Source organism: Nanorana parkeri, unplaced genomic scaffold, assembly GCF_000935625.1.
Source record: "Nanorana parkeri isolate BGI_ZX_2015 unplaced genomic scaffold, ASM93562v1 scaffold361, whole genome shotgun sequence".
In the NCBI taxonomy this organism is placed as follows: domain Eukaryota; kingdom Metazoa; phylum Chordata; class Amphibia; order Anura; family Dicroglossidae; genus Nanorana; species Nanorana parkeri.
Window position 1 is genome coordinate 587,358 of NW_017306629.1, and position 16,358 is coordinate 603,715.

Genomic DNA, 16,358 nt, shown 5'->3' on the forward strand with positions numbered 1-16,358 from the left:
TTTTCGAGTCTTCATTGGAGAGATTTTCCACAACACCTGTCCCTCTGCCAGTTCATGCAATTATAGGGGACATTTCTCATTGGGGGCACAGACAGCAATAATAAAAATAAAGCTGGGTTCACACCTAGGCGTATCGAATATGCGCATTTGTCGCGCATTTCGTGACGCGCGTTTTTACCGCGATTTGCGGTAAAAAAAAGCGTGACAAACGCACGTTTCCGAGGGCTACTTGGCTGTATCCCAATGGAAACGCGCGACAAAAACGCCCCAAAGAAACTCCTGTACTTCTTTGGACGTAGGGCTTTTTGTAGCGCGTTCATACGGCCTGTAATACACCCAGGTGTGAACCATACCCATAGGAAATAAGGGGATTTCGGTGTTTGAGCGTTTTGCAGAGCGTTCGAACGCGCTACAAAACGCCCAGGTGTGAACCAGGCCTAACTCCGGTTCTAATCCACTTTGTTTTTCCCACTCTTTATAGGACCTGCACATTTCATAGGCCATAGACACTGTCCCTACAAGTGCCTAATTGGAAATCTATTGTTTAAGCACTGCTTTACTTGGGCAAGAATAAAGTTCTGCAATTATCCAGACCAAGAATTAATTACAGTTAAAAAGTTATCTGCAAGACAGGTATCAGCTCTAAATAGATGTCTTCTTTCTAACAACTTTGGCCTTTTTTTTAAAAACATGCAGCGCTTCGGGATGGTAAAGGTTTTGCCAGGAAGGTCAGGCCTTTCACCACTTTTTAAGAGGGCAACAATGAAAATATACAGTTCCCACTTGAATTTCCCCTGTGACTGAGAAGAGAATCACCTTCCAGTGGAAATTTTGCTAATGGAGATTTGAGCTTATTCTCTGAATTCATTATAAATTGGGTTACACGAAAAAGTAGCCATTGGAAGTGGTGGAACAATTAGTAACATTCAGCCTTGGAGCCTTGCTTCAGCGGTCTCCCGCATCTCCCTCCTTGTGGGGCTTTTTATCCGTTGCTGTTTATTTTCCCTTATTAGCAGGAGATTTGTTTTCCACAGTTTCATGATGAAGCAGATCCACTGGTCTGCAAAATGCATTGAAAAGCGTCCTTACCCCAGTGTGCACTTACTATAAAGGAAAGATAAATAATGTTTCATATAACAGAATATGTTGAGAGTTGGGGTGTTTGAGGGTGTTTTCCTGGTGGACATTTCATAATTTATAAGTATTGTGTGAAATATTGTTCTGCCTATGATTAATTCTCAACCCTCTATTCCTGAATTGTTTTATGTTTTTGATAACAATTAAAATAATATTTTTAATAAAAGATGTTGTCGTACACGTTACATAATAGTCTGTGGCACCTGAAAAGTCCCATTATTTTCTTTACTGCCAATATTAATGTATAGGGTTGTGGTCCATCAATAAACCTGCCTGTCATAGATGTATTCCAAATTGAACATGATTTATGGTGAATACTAAATAGCTGCTCTGAGCAAAGCATCTATTTTTGTTTAAAGCAAACGTGTACTTTGATCATGCAGAGTAAAGCAACAATTTTACTTTGAAGCAGAACTCCGGGATTTTTTTATTAACCCTTGCAGTGTGGCTAGTCCCGAACTGCAAGAGTTAAGTGCTCGTTTCTGTCTGGGTCTAAGATTTACTCAAAGCCCCCTGAGCTGATCAGCTGTCACAGCCAGGGGCGTATCTGCCGCGAGGCAAACAAGACGTTTGCCTGGAGCGGCAGATTCCCTGAGAGCGGCACTTTCTGTGGTTACACAGCGCTCCCTCCAGCCTGTCTCCTCCTCTAAAGCACATTGGAATGTTCCTCAGCATCCTCACATCTATGCACAGTGTATATATGTGATTATTTCTTGGACCTTAGACCCCTGCAAAGGAGGGGAAGAGACATCCCAGGGACCAGTCTAAGGAGAAGCCGGCTCTGAGCTTTGGGTGGGTATATCTTTGGTTTTTTTTTTAGCCTAGACACAAACCAGCAGTTAACTCTTGCAGTGCGGGGCTAGCGCCCCTGCAAGGGTTGACAAACCAAAAAAATTCCTGGTGTTTTTCTTTAATGGTGACCCCCCACCAGCAGCACATACTCACCTTTTAATTGCTTACCTGCTGATCTGTTCAATTATTGGTAGTGAAGAAACTTTGGGGTATAGGGGAACATACTCCCCTTATTCACACAGCACAGGTGGCTGCTCAGGCACCCTGTGATATTCAATGGAGGTGGGGACAGAGTGCTTAAATAGTTTTAACCCCTTCGTGACTGACGACGTACAGTGTACGTCGCCAGCATCGGGGCTGTTTAAACAGACTCCCGGTTACTTTTGCCGCCGGGACTCTGTTTAAACTTGTAGAGCCGACTGTCGGCTTTACAACAGAAGCGATCCTTGCATCTTCACCGTTTTACAGATGCACGCAATTTGTAACCTGGGCATGTTGGGTATCGTTTTACTCGTTGTAACCTCATCTTTTATATTTCATTAAAAATGGGTATTTTGTTGTGTTTTGGGGCATTTAATTAAATTTTTCACTAAATATTGGGGTTTAATAAGGAGTTGCGCTAATATTGCGCAACATAAAAATTTGCAACTACCACCATTTTATTCTATATGGTCTTGGCATTCAGAAAATATGTAATGTTGGGGGGTTTTAAGTAATTTTCAGGCCTAAAATGTGGAATATAATATGGGTACAAAAAATGAAAAAAAGGCCTCAGTCATGAAGGGGTTAAAGGTTCTCTCCCTTCACTTTAAAAAAGATATGCTTTTGGCTGTGTCCTATTTGGAGAGATTTCCCATCACTTGTACTGACAGGAATAGTTAAAGGAGCATGTCCAGTATAGTTGAAAGAAGTGTCTAATCCTCAGGTGCTATTTAAACTCATTACATCCTTAAAACCCACCATCAAATTTCTCCAAAGTTTCCTAATTTTTGTTAAAAAAAAATTAAAAGCACCAAATTTTGCTTAGACCTAATCAACATATATAAAATATAACACAGCAGCATACTACAGACATATTTTCATATAGAGAAGCAATTATAATATTCCATTTACGATATAAATACTGATCATGGCTGAATTTTTGTCTAGATAAGAAGCATTTAAAACGCCTTCTGACCGTAGGCAAATTCAGACTGCTACCCTGTTTGACCAAATCAGAATGGTTGGCACAGTCGGAAATTCAAACTCTATTAGACTGGCACCTCAAAGCGTGGTCGGCATTTCATTTGAGACATTTTTTCAGGGCTGTACCAGGATGTGACAAGCTATCTAGACCTCTTACTCAATTTGAGGACTGTGTTGAGCAAGTTCTTACACACAGCATTTGCTGTGTGTGGTTTGCAAACTTCTGGTTCCCGCTCTAGAAGGCTATGCCCCTCCTTACATTGATAGTTGGGAGGAGGATCTTGGTTTATCCGTTTCTCCTGTGCAGGTGGACAGGGCGATATTGCTTGCTCATGAATTATCTATAGCTAATAAAGTGCAGGTACAGGACTTCAAGCTGATAATTTGTTGGTATCAGGTTCCAATGTTGCTCTGCAAGATCTACCCCTCAACTCCGAACCTGTGTTGGAGATGCCTTTCTGAACCTGGAACATTTTTACATATTTTTTTTGAGCTGCCCAAAGATTTGTTTTTTCTGGTAGGGGGTCCTCAATCTGATCCTACAACTTACCTCTGTGGACCTGAGTTAGAACCCTATATGTTACTTGCTTAATATTAATCAGATTCTGATGAAGAAATACAAATCCACCTTAACTTGTCATATGCTTTACCCTGCTCTGACCTGTATCCAAGTGTTGTGGAAACAGGAAAGAGGAAAAAGTTTTAAATACCTGGAATCCATGGGTGCCCTTTTCATGCTCAACTGCATATTGGCATTCCCTGACTCCCCCTCCTTCTAAATAGCTGGGTATGGTGAGATAATGTTTTTTTGTTCCTTTGATAGTACAATCCTGGACGGACTGTCCCCCTCAATGTAGTTGTTCTGCCTACTGTGGATCCGATATTGACTCAGGTGAACGGTGATTGGAGGGCTTGTAGGCCACCCCTCCCCATTGTGTACCTTGTGTACCCCTTTTATCTTTCACTCATCTGTTTGTTAATGTCCTAATTTCTTTCCCTTTCTTAACCCCTCCTCATCTCCCCCCCTCCTTTTTTTCCCTTTTCTCCTTACTGTTCCTTTTTTGAGGTGCCGCACCTTTTACCTTTTTTTAATCCCTGAAAAGGGCAGCCACAGATGCAGCTGAAGTTCTTTTTTTTATCTCACGGTGCGTGATGATCCCTCAGTGTACATTATGATGTGTTCCATGATCTTCACCTATGTTGCTCTGTAACTGTTCAATGTTCTCTTAATAAGGATGAGTTGTGGACAATTTTTCTTTCTCCCCAGGAGCATCACATCCAGCTATGTCTGGAGGTCATATGTTACTGTTTGTTTTTGTCATTGTCTGTGCCTGCCTCAAATAAAGAATTTAAAAAAATACATTACATATTAAAAAAAATACATTACATATCAATAAACTACACAAACATATTTTCGTATATGCGGTGGAAACAGTGAGAAAAAATGCAGGGTCAGTGGGTTTTCTTTTGTTTTAATGTCTATCTACATTTAATTTTGTTCACTCAACATTGGCAGCTTGTAATTCAACGATAATTCCAATACAACTCTGTGCTGCCTTCTGTTCAGAGAGATCAACATTTATTTACTATACCTGAAAAGCGTTTGACATTGTCAAGGTATAGGAGCATTAGAGCATGACACATCTGACTGTATTTTTATATTGGTTTTACAACAACAGAAAGATTAATAAACCAGTTGTTCCCAAGTTCTCAGATACATTTAAAGGCAGAAGGACATCTGCCAAAAAATAGCCAGGCAATCTAAAATACTACACAGTATTTAAAATAAATATGGAAACGTTGTCATACCAAGACATCATTTTAGATATCACACATTTTAAAGCAGAACCAAAAGGTTTTTTTGTGGCAGAAGAGTCTCTGTATATATGTTCTGCCTTAAGGACCCATTCACACCATCAGGGCCGTCTTTAACACAGGGCAAATGGGGCAGCTGCCCAGGGCCCAGTCATTGTTGTGGGGCCCAAAGTAGCTGCCCCTTGAGCAGGTCCTCTGCTGCAAAACTCCTACCACTGGCCCTGCATCTCAGCACTGACAGCAGAGCGCTGTATGATCGCAAAGCAGAGCGGGTGACATAGAGAGAAGAGCTGGGTGGATGCCCTCCGAGCTGCGTGTATGTGTGTGCTGCGTGGATGTGTGTGCTCTGCTATGACCTGGAGGGATTGAAAAATGCACCTTCACCTGTGTGCACAAAAATCCTTGCACTGGCCCTGCCCTTGAGCCCACAAAAGATACACCCGCCCCACTCTTCTGTTTACTGTGCGATCGATATTGCATAGTGTTGCTCCGGCCCTGTCGTATAGGCATATGCATGGACAAAATTGCATGGCACAGGCAGGTAGGGGGTGTTTTGTGGTCGGGGGGCGTTGATTAGGGGGTCGGGATGGGTAGGAGTGGGGGGGCCCAAGAAAATGTTTGCCCAGGGTCCAATCAGTATTAAAGATGGCCCTGCACACCATGCCCAGACCAGATCTGCACGCATTTCTGCAAACACGGTGAGGTGCATTTGTGACGCGTTTTTGATGAGTTTTTGATACGTTCTTGTGCGTTCCAGGGGCCTGTCATTATGCAGGTTACTTCCTGCTTCATTTCGTAGCACTTCCCTTTGTTTGTATGTGTAAGCTGTTGAACAGACATGTTTTATTTGTATGCAGGCATGTCCTTTGTGATGGTTATTGTAATCCTAAGACAATATGCTCGCAGGAGACATTGTTTTTGGGTGCACTCACTCTTGAAGCTAAGAGAATTGAAGGGTCAATTTTGGACTTTATACGAGGACTTGCAGGCACATCCAGAAAAGATTTTTTTTCATTCACTCGTATGTCTATTTGAAGGTATTATATGTTATTTATCCCCTTTTTATATTTTGTCTGTTGCGTTCTTGATGCATTTTTGATGCGTTCCGGTGCATTCCAGTGCAGAGAACATGTTACACGTAGTATTTTTTCCATTCATCAGAACGGACTGCACTGATACATTGGGATGCATTTTTGGTTCAGGAGAAAAACGCAATAGTCTGTATCTGATCCGGACATTGTGTGAATGAGCCCTAAAGGTTCTTTTCCTGCCTCCTAGCATTTTTCTTCAAATCGTACACAGAGGCACACTATGCGCAGCTTATGGGGCAAATGTTGTTTTGTGAAACACTTCAAATCTTTGAAACTTTCCAGTATTACTAGTGAAAGATGGACTGTGAGAGCTAGCTACATATTGCTGTGTGATGTCAGCAAAACAAGTAGGCTATAGGATAAAAGAATGTCTGTTTTCTATTTAATATAAATAGTTTTTAATGAATCTAAAAATGTATTAACAAGTAAAAGATGTCTGAATTGTTGTTAAATCTTATGCTATCCCTAAGTAACTTTGTTCTTTTGGAAGTTCTGAGAATAAACAGAATTTCATCATCTTTCTTATATAAAATATTTTTAAGCCATTTATATTCATTAGAGGTTTGGAACCTGATCCATACTGCCCTAATTAAATCAAATGTATTAATTGTTCCTTTCACAGTGTGCCTAGTTTCTTGAATTCACTTACATTTATCAACATTAGAAAACCATTCTTTCAGAGATGGCAGATACTTTCAGTGCTTGGGTATTAAACTTTTTGTAGTGTTCAAGAAATAAAGACAGATATATCTTTTAAGTGCTTTCAGGGGATAAAGTGGTAAGGGTCAGCTTTCTATGGTTTGTACATAGTAACATGCATACTACATATCATAAGAAGATATAAATTATGCCCACACCAACAAAACAAAAGTGAAATTTGGACATATCTTATACAGGGGAGAAGCCTAGAAATGTATATTACAAACATTTTATAATTTAAAAAATGATCATTCAATCCTTAAGTCAATGGGGGAAACATGAGCTAATGATAAGACATTTGATATTTGATTCTTTTCCAGCCTGGTTATTGTCTCAGCTTCCCATTTTGATACAAACTCAAGAGTCTTGTTATTATGAAGATGTAATATTAACTGGCATAGTGAGGCTTTGGACACGCCTCCTCATTACCTGGAGCTTTAAGATAGGTAAAGTCAACCATGGATATCAGATGGAATAGAAAGAGAATGGATGAAGGGTGATAATGGTACCCATTGTCAAACGTCTAATGTTGGTAACTAAATAACTGAGGTTTAATAGAATCATTTTAACTAGAAGCCCTAAATCCTGCTCAGCAACAGAATTCTGACTTATTTTGTCCTGAGGATATCTTACAAGTGATATTAAGGTTTATTTTATTTTAAGTATTAGCATTGCTTGTCTAAATATTTCCAAAAGGTCATAGCACTTAAATCTAGGAGAATTTTCTCACCTGAATCCCCAGAGAGAATCAATTTGAGTGGCGTCTCACCCCTTATGGACTATCAAAAATCAACAATACAGGTATTCTGATGTTTTAAGAGGTGCACAGCCATTGTATTTACTTAAAAACATTCATAATGTATCAATTTTTTTTAAATTAATTTTTGCATATAAACAATGCATAAAAGCACAATACATTAATCTCCATGATTGTACGCCTCCTAAAACTCCAGAATAACTGTATTGTTGAATACTTATAACTAGGAGGAAACTGACATGAAGTATACAAAATCTATTGGGAAGCCTCATAAATTCTTTTAAAGGAACTCCTATGAGACCCACCATTTACATGTAGACCCCTTGCAGTTTGAAAGTACTTGTCTAAAAGTCTTCTGCTTAATTGTGCAAAGCCTAATGCCTACTGGCTTATGATTCTAAATAAAAGTATTAATGTGCTTAAATAGCCTATTCAGGTCAGATTAAAATATTTGTAGGATGGAATTAAAGAGTTTAAGGTTTCTCGGAAACAGCCTGTATATACAGTAATTACATACCCATGTATTTTATATCTGGGTAAATATTGTATTTTATATATGGGTATATTATTATAGCAACAACCTGGTGGGTAAAAAGAATATATTATTGAGAAAGAGTTTATTAGAATGAGTGACATTGCTCTTTAGAATGTATTATTTTTCCTAATCGCAATTTTAAAAATGTTAAATCAAATACTTTTAATCCTTTAACATTTTTTGGTTGGGGCTTAAAGTGTAGTCTTTTTTTTAAATATTTTCGGCCAAGGTGGCTAATTTGTGGCTAAGGTGGCCAATTTGTGGGCTTATCTCCAAAAGCACTTTTCAAAATGTCAGTGTTCCCTGATTTTCCGAAGATAGGTCTCCAGGTTTACTATGATATACATTGGGTATAGGGGAACCACCTAAAAATGGGCAATTCATTCTTACTCTCTTACTCTAGTTTATACTGGAGAAAGGATTTTCACCCATCCTCTGTTTTAAAAATCAGATGCCTGATGCACAGAGTCTTGTATGCCTTAAACTCTGACAATATACTCACAAATGTTTACGTGCGCACATGTGTACAGAGCCGATGTATTATTTATTTGCTGACATAACGGCAAAAAAAAAAGAAATCATCATACACCAGTACCATACAGCTATGTAGGCTTCACCTTTCCCTGCATGCTAAACATTCTGCGTATAGGCCCTTTCATTTTGCAATTGCTAGCACAGAGAATCCCTGTAAGGAGGAATAAAAAATGAGGAAAAACAGGGATCTGCTGGGAGAGGTATTTATATAGTGTACCTAATGATGAATCTGGTACTGGCAATATGACAGCACATTCCGCAGTACTAGTTATTTCACAACACTTTATTGAACGAATGGAACAGCAGGGGAGCAAATGTAACATAAGTATAAGAAACAGGGAGGTTAGCAATTAAATACCATAGTAAAGCACAGGTCCACCTGAAAGAGGCTCAGCCACTTTATGAAGACTGAAAGTTGCTCTTATGTATGCAGCACAGATAACCAGAGGTGCCTGCTCATGTCTGTGGCAGATTTTAATATTTTCTGATTAGCTTAAATGTGTGGCATTCTGATCAGACAAATCTCAACACTTGCAGTGTCAGAGCTTGCCACTTTGTCCCACCTCCTCCACATCCTAATAACTAGGGATGTCCCGATACCATTTCTTCAAGACCAGGTCCCTTAGGTACTTACCAATTACTAATACTTTTTCTTAAAGGAACATGTGACATTTTTTTCTAAAACAATACAGACTAATGATTTTAGGGCAGTTTGTATATAATTATGAAGAAATGTAACACAATCCATGATTATTCAGCAATGGAGAATGGCAATAAGCAATAGAGGACTACAGATCCCATCAATCCATGATTATTCAGCAATGGAGAATGGCAATAAGCAATAGAGGACTACAGATCCCATCAATCCATGATTATTCAGCAATGGAGAATGGCAATAAGCAATAGAGGACTACAGATTCCATCAGTCCATGATTATCAGCAATGGAGAATGGCAATAAGCAATATAGAACTACAGATTCCATCAGTCCATGATTATTCAGCAATGGAGAATGGCAGCCAGCAATCATGAATTGCTGAGATTTGTTATCATTTAAAGCCAGTTGCCATTCTCTTTTGCTATATAATCATTGATTATACAACAATGGAGAATGGCAACCGGCTACAGAGAACTACAAATCTCAGCAATCTATGATTATTCAGCAATGGAGAATGGCAACCAGCAATAAAGGACTACAGATCCCATCAATCCATGATTATACCGAAATTATACAGGGCTGTGTGCGGTCTCCCCAGGGCTGCATTTGGGTCTCACCAGGGCTGCGTTTGGGTCTCACTAGTGCTGTGTTTGGGTCTCACCAGAGCTGCATATGGGTTTCACCAGGGCTGCGTGCAGCTCTCACTGGGGCTGCATTCAGATCTCACCAGGGCTGAGTGCAGATTTCACCAGGGCTGAGTGCAGATTTCACCAGGGCTGCATGCAGAGCTCACCAGTGCTGCATGTGTTTCTCTCAATGGCTGTACGGGTGGGTGCCCGTCTCCTCATGGCTCTGTAGGTGGGTTCCGGGCTCTCCAGGGCTGAACGGGTGTGTGTCAGGCTCATGCTGGGCTCCAGGGCTGTACAGGCGGGTTCGGGGCTGTCCAGTGCTGTGCTGGTCTCTGCCGGCACCAGGAAGGAGATGTGGGGCTGGACTACCGCTGTCAAAGACAGCTGCTGCAAGGTCCTCAGTAGGCTACCTGAGGTCCCCAGCAAGTGTGAGACCTCAGGCAGCCGCTCTTGCTTAAAAATTTAAAGGGCCAGTACCGGCCTTTATTATTTGGGCATTTGCCCTGTATCGGCCCCGAAACCGATACTAGTATCGGTATCAGGACATCCCTACTAATAACCTATTACTATGATGTGCTGTCTCATTGAGCAATAGGAATGTCTAGAAGGAGGGAAGGGGCAAGCAAGCTTCAATACTATAAGGAAATGGTGTTGTTTTCAGCAGGTCAGACCCATCCCATAGACTTCCAATAGCGCACTGTCAGGAGTAATAAAGCACAGCACTACTAAACAAGAAGCAAAAGCTTCTATGTAACACCAGTTATATGCTAGTGTTTCTCAAGCATACAATATATTATTTTATTTTATATGATTTTATTTTTGTTGTGCTTAAATTTTCAATTTTAACACCTTTATTAACCACTTCAAGACCAGGTGTTTAGACCCCCTTCCTGGCCATGCCATTTTTCAGTATTTAGCGCTGCAGTACTTTGACTGACATTTATTCCGTCATGCAACACTACACTGAAATTAATTTTATACCATTTTTGGGGGATAGATAGAGCTTTCTTTTGGTGGTATTTAATCACCACTGGGGTTTTTGTTTTTTACTATATTTTGGGAAAATTCCTGAAAATTTTGGAAACAAAAAGGTTTTTTTTTACATTATGTTAGGAAACAATTATTATTACCCAATTATTTTGGTAAAATATAAACGATGGGGTCACATCGGGTAAATACAAAACAAACGACAAACGCACTCAACAATTTGTTACCAGTTATACAGTAAGGTGCACACGAAATGGGCTTTGAACAAATTGCTATCAGATAGGGGGCTAAGAAACCCCCTTATGTGATAGCAAAAGAAGTGACAGGTCCTCTCCAAGACCCCTAATGTCACCTAGGACCCCCCTGAAGAAGCTGATGAAGCAGAGATCTGCTTCATCAGCTTCTCTCCAGCGTCTGAAGCTGGAGAGTGACACGAGAATGCGGAAGTGATGTAATATACATCACTTCTGCATTCTGACACCGGAGAGGGGACTGGAGGGAGATTGTGTACCGACCTCCCACTGATCCCCTGTCAGAGAAGCACTATGCTGGTCCCGGGCTCGCATCGGGCACAGCGGAGCCGTGACCAGCGTGACAACGGGAGGGGGGCCGCGGAGGGAGGGCACGGGCCGGCAGCTTACACAAGCGATCCGCCGGCTCTATAGCCGACGGATCGCTTGTATGTTAACGGGCATCGCTGCCTGTTTTTAAAATGACGGCATTTCCCGCTCGCTCTCGCCGCATGGCGTGCCCGAGTGGGCGGGGCTAACAGGCCGTGTATACATGGCCTGTTACATCCAGGAAGCTCCCGGCCGGCCGTATATGTACAACGGCCGGCCGGAAAACAGTTAAAAATAGGGTTTCTTACAACAACAAAAAAGGAGTTCTGGGTTAGTGCACATTTCACCTTTGCTGGTCAATAGGCACAGTTATAGTACAGCATCTGGGATTCCTGGAGCTGGAAAGAAAAGCTACTAAAGATCAATAGTAGTTTATAACTAGCAGTTTTGGGACTTGCCCTTTTCAAGATTTAATTCCTTATGTCTGGTGAATAGACATTTGTATTACATAAAAAATGAACAGGAAAAAATTAAACTCTCAGTAGGAATGTTTCAAATTGACAAGAAAAGGATTACTGTATTATGAGTGGGTAACATTTAAAGCCAGTATACGTACTGTTGCACTATTTAAAAGCCCTTAATAAACACTTAGCAAAGTTGAAAATACCTATGTAGCTGCTGTTTCACAAACCATTTCTGAAGCTCAGTAGGGAAAGTTTAAAAGTCAGAACTAAAGTAATTTAAATTGAGCTGTCGTATTATAGTCTCATGCTTCCAGCAGTTCAGGTGCTGTGCGGGGACAAAAGGAACACTTTATAAAGTAACTTGAGGGATTTTTAAAAGTTCTAGACTTATTTGTATTTTCACAGAAATATTTACATAATTGACAGTGTGCAAATTAGGATACTTTCTCTAACTTGCTTACTGAACATTTTAAAAGAAAGTTATTCAGACCATTGGCTTTCATTCTATGGTCTTTGACCCAATAGATGTCTACAGATGACCTGCTAAAGCTCTATGGCCATAGCTGCCAGACACAAGCCAAAAATATTTCACATATGAATCCTAACATTTGGTGAATATTTTCATTTTGTGTCTTACATGTTTCTATATCCAAAATGATTATTATTGTTATTATTGCAATATTATTCCATTAAAATAAAAAAAGATAGAGAATAACCTATTATGAACATTAAGGGGGTTATTCACAAAGCTGCCAAAGGCAGCCGAGTAAATAACCGAGCCAAAGTGAAATGAGCCGAACGACGTTCGGCTATTCACTCCGCCTCAGTACGTCTGATTTCAACCGTACATCAGCTGAGCAGATGTGCAGAGGGACTTCGACTCAGCGGATCCAACATCTGGATTGGCTCGACAGCATCGACAGCTCACTTGCTGCCGTTCGCCCCTATTCTCATAGGGGCCGAACGGCAGTGAGTGAATAGCTGAATTCTGCCCAGCGACATTCAGCTCGGCTATTATGCTTGGTAGCTCCGAGGTAGCGAGCAGATAAGAAAAAAAGTGAAATGAAAAAAAAAGTAGAAAATTTATTTTAAAAATGTAAAAAAATAGGAAAATTAAGAAAAGTATTAGAAAAATAAATGGGCGGAGCTAGCGGTGACAGCTAACTCCGCCTAACTGTTTCCTATTGGCCGACATCTGCCAGAGTCTGCTAGCAAGTCCCAGCCAATGAATAACAACTGGGCGGAGCCGGCTATGGCTGGCTCCGCCCAACTGTCATTTGCGTGGATATCGGTCGGTTTTGGCCGAACTTCCTCCACGCTTCGGCTGTCACCATATACCTTCGGCTCAGTTGTTGTACGGGCTATTGTGATTAGCCTGTACAGCAGCCCTTTGGTTCGGCTACGGCTGGATCCTTCGGCTCTTTAATGAATAACCGCCTAAATGTATTTAATCGAAAGCTGAAGGAAAACTTGTCCAGAGAGAAATATGGAGGTTGCATTGCTGACCTCTTACTATTTACTTTACTTAATGTGGAATTATGCTTTGAGTGCTTAGGGCAAAGAAGCACATTCACTTTAATACGGGCCCCCACAGCACCTTATGTATATATTTACTGTATATAAGCAGCACCCACACATAAACACCTCATTGCAATTGGGAAGCACCACCATGCTGACTGTGGCTTATTCAGTAGTGATGGGATAAGGTGCTCTCCCACTAGTAGACTACGGCCACTTCTTCATATCCTTCCTAAGCGAGCTGTACTACATCATAATGCATCAGGCCTAACACTGATATCACATATCCTTGCACCTGTGACATCATCCATTATGAAAAAGCAGGAGGAAAGCCACCATCCACATAACCATAAATAAAGAGGATTTTTTTTCTTTACAAGGGAGGTTTGAAATAATTGATGATAATGTAATGTTTGTTGCTCTTCCTTGGTCATTGATTTTGGCTAGACAGGTAAGCCGGCAAAACATTTTGTTTTGGTTCGTTTAGTTTTGGATTTTTTGTTAATTATTTTTTCAGGATTTGGGTCAATCTGGTCTTATAGTAATTTTAGGGTGGGTCCCAACGGCAAAAAAAAAAAAAAAAGTGTGGTCTTCCCTAAAATCCCTTAGCAGACCGTTGATCCGAGCAGAAGCCTGGCAGAGCAGGAAAGGGGGGACAAGCGTGCTCCCCCCTCCTGCACCATACCACATGCCCATACCACAGACCCTGGAAAAGCACCATATCTCCATGTTGATGAAGGCAAAGGCCTATTCCCCACAACCCTGGTCCAGTAGTGTATTTAAAAAAAAAAAACCGTCAATGTAATCCCAGTCAAATACATAATCCAGCGATGTAGATCCATGTAAATCATGATGGACAACAGATGCTGACTCGCCTAAAGAAAAAATACCCGACGCCCACCGACACGACCGATCCCGGTGAACTCTCGCCGCAAAATGACAGCTCTGATTCGAATGTCAACAAAGGGAACAAAAAGGATCAGTCGTGTCGGTGGGCTTCAGGTATTTTTTCTTTCTACGGTAACAACTACCTCCTACTCATTCTCAAGGGGGGCACGGGATCTGGGTGCATGCTTGTCCCCCCCTTTATTGTTCTGCCGGCTCCTGCTCAGATCAAGGGTCTAGTAAGAAATTTTAGGGGGGATTTCGGACATTCGGAAAAAATTTTAAAAATTCGGATACGTTTGGATACGGTTTTTTTTCCATTCGGAGATTTGGATGCTCCCGAATGTCCGAATATGCTGAAATTGATCCGAATTTCAAATCGGAATAAAACGAATCGCACGTGTCTAATTTTGTCAGATAGCCCTTTTACACAATGCTTAGCATTCGTTAATTTGATTTATAATTCTCTCTTTCTTTGACAGTTTAATATTGCAGGCAAGTCAAAGATAATAAAGTTGACTGTTTCCTAAATGTTGCTATTTATTGTAACGTTATTATGATATTAAGCTCCTGCACTCTTTATTTTGTTTTTGTCCTGGTTTAGTCAAAGAATAATATTCGTTTTTAAGATTGCTTCCTGCCGTAGTAAGCAAATGTTCTAAAAATGTTTTGGTGGTGTGTGCATTATTGTGGCTATCAATCCATATTACATTTATCAAGGGATGTCATAAACAAGGGTACATCAATATAATTGACAAAAACTAGAATTATACCAGACTAAGGAGGTAATCTGTCAAAGGTCTAACAAAGCATGTTTTTAGCTAAGGAGCAAAAGGTTACATGGGGAGGTACGCTTGCTGACCTGGAGTCATGTGCTGTATGCACATTGCATAATTAATAAAGATTACTTCTTATTCCAGTTAGAAACGTGCTTTGAGGTCCTACATAATCCATTTACAGTGCTAACAATAAATCAAAAAATCTAAAAGAAGCAGACAGTAAATAACCTAGCAAATGTTTCAGTTTACCTTTATAAATCATCATTTGTTTTATGATATAAATGGTGTTTAGCCATCTGCCTAATTGTGTACGTAGAGGTTAAATAGCAAAACAGTTAAGTGCTACTGACATTGGGAAGATATGGCTAGAGATTTGTCAATTGTATGCAAAGATTAAGTTTTGTTTTTATTAAGATCAGTTTTTAATTCAATAGTGGTGAGGGGTTTGGAACCTTTGTCAAGTATCAACCTGTCCTTTTGTTCTGGTGTCCATTGTCAATTGGACAGAGAGTAACGAGAAATACAAAATGATACAGAGTGGGAGGTAAGCAACCTGGGATGCCCTGCCAGCATCCTCCCATCACTGGTTGCCAGGAGCTCAGTGGGACAATCTAGCCGGCATCCAGCCCAGCTCCTGACAACTGATAGTTAATAGCAATCCCAAAATGAAACACCAGATGTCAGTGAAAAAACGACAATGTTCAAATAAATAGACTTATTAGCGGTGTAAAAAGGAAAAGTTATTTCCGTTATTTTCTTTTTGATCCAGCAGCCCCCCAAACGTTGGGTACTCACCAGATGCAGTTAGTAAATATGGCCCCTCAGAAAGGATATTTGTCGATATTTGTCGAGTCCATAGTCACCTCTCATGGAAGACCTCGTTTTCCCCCCACAGAGACCGGGCATCAGGAGACGTCTCTCTCTTGCAGCGCTGCACCTTTTCTCAGCTATCCTGCTAGTAGTGGCTGTTCCCGTGCTCGGTTCAACGGTCCCCCTCTCAGAATCCCGGAAGCGTTTTAAATTTAGTAGGAAAAAAGGGGACAATCCTCATGGTGCAGTACGACAAGCAGTAACATTTATTGCAAAATAGCAACTTACATGAGAGATAAAAAACTATTTTTCACTTTCAGTAATGTCAGTGAGCTGAGTGTAACACCCATCAACACCACAACCCTCAATTTAGTAGGAAAAAAGGGGACAATCCTCATGGTGCAGTACGACAAGCAGTAACATTTATTGCAAAATAGCAACTTACATGAGAGATAAAAAACTATTTTTCACTTTCAGTAATGTCAGTGAGCTGAGTGTAACACCCATCAACACCACAACCCTCAC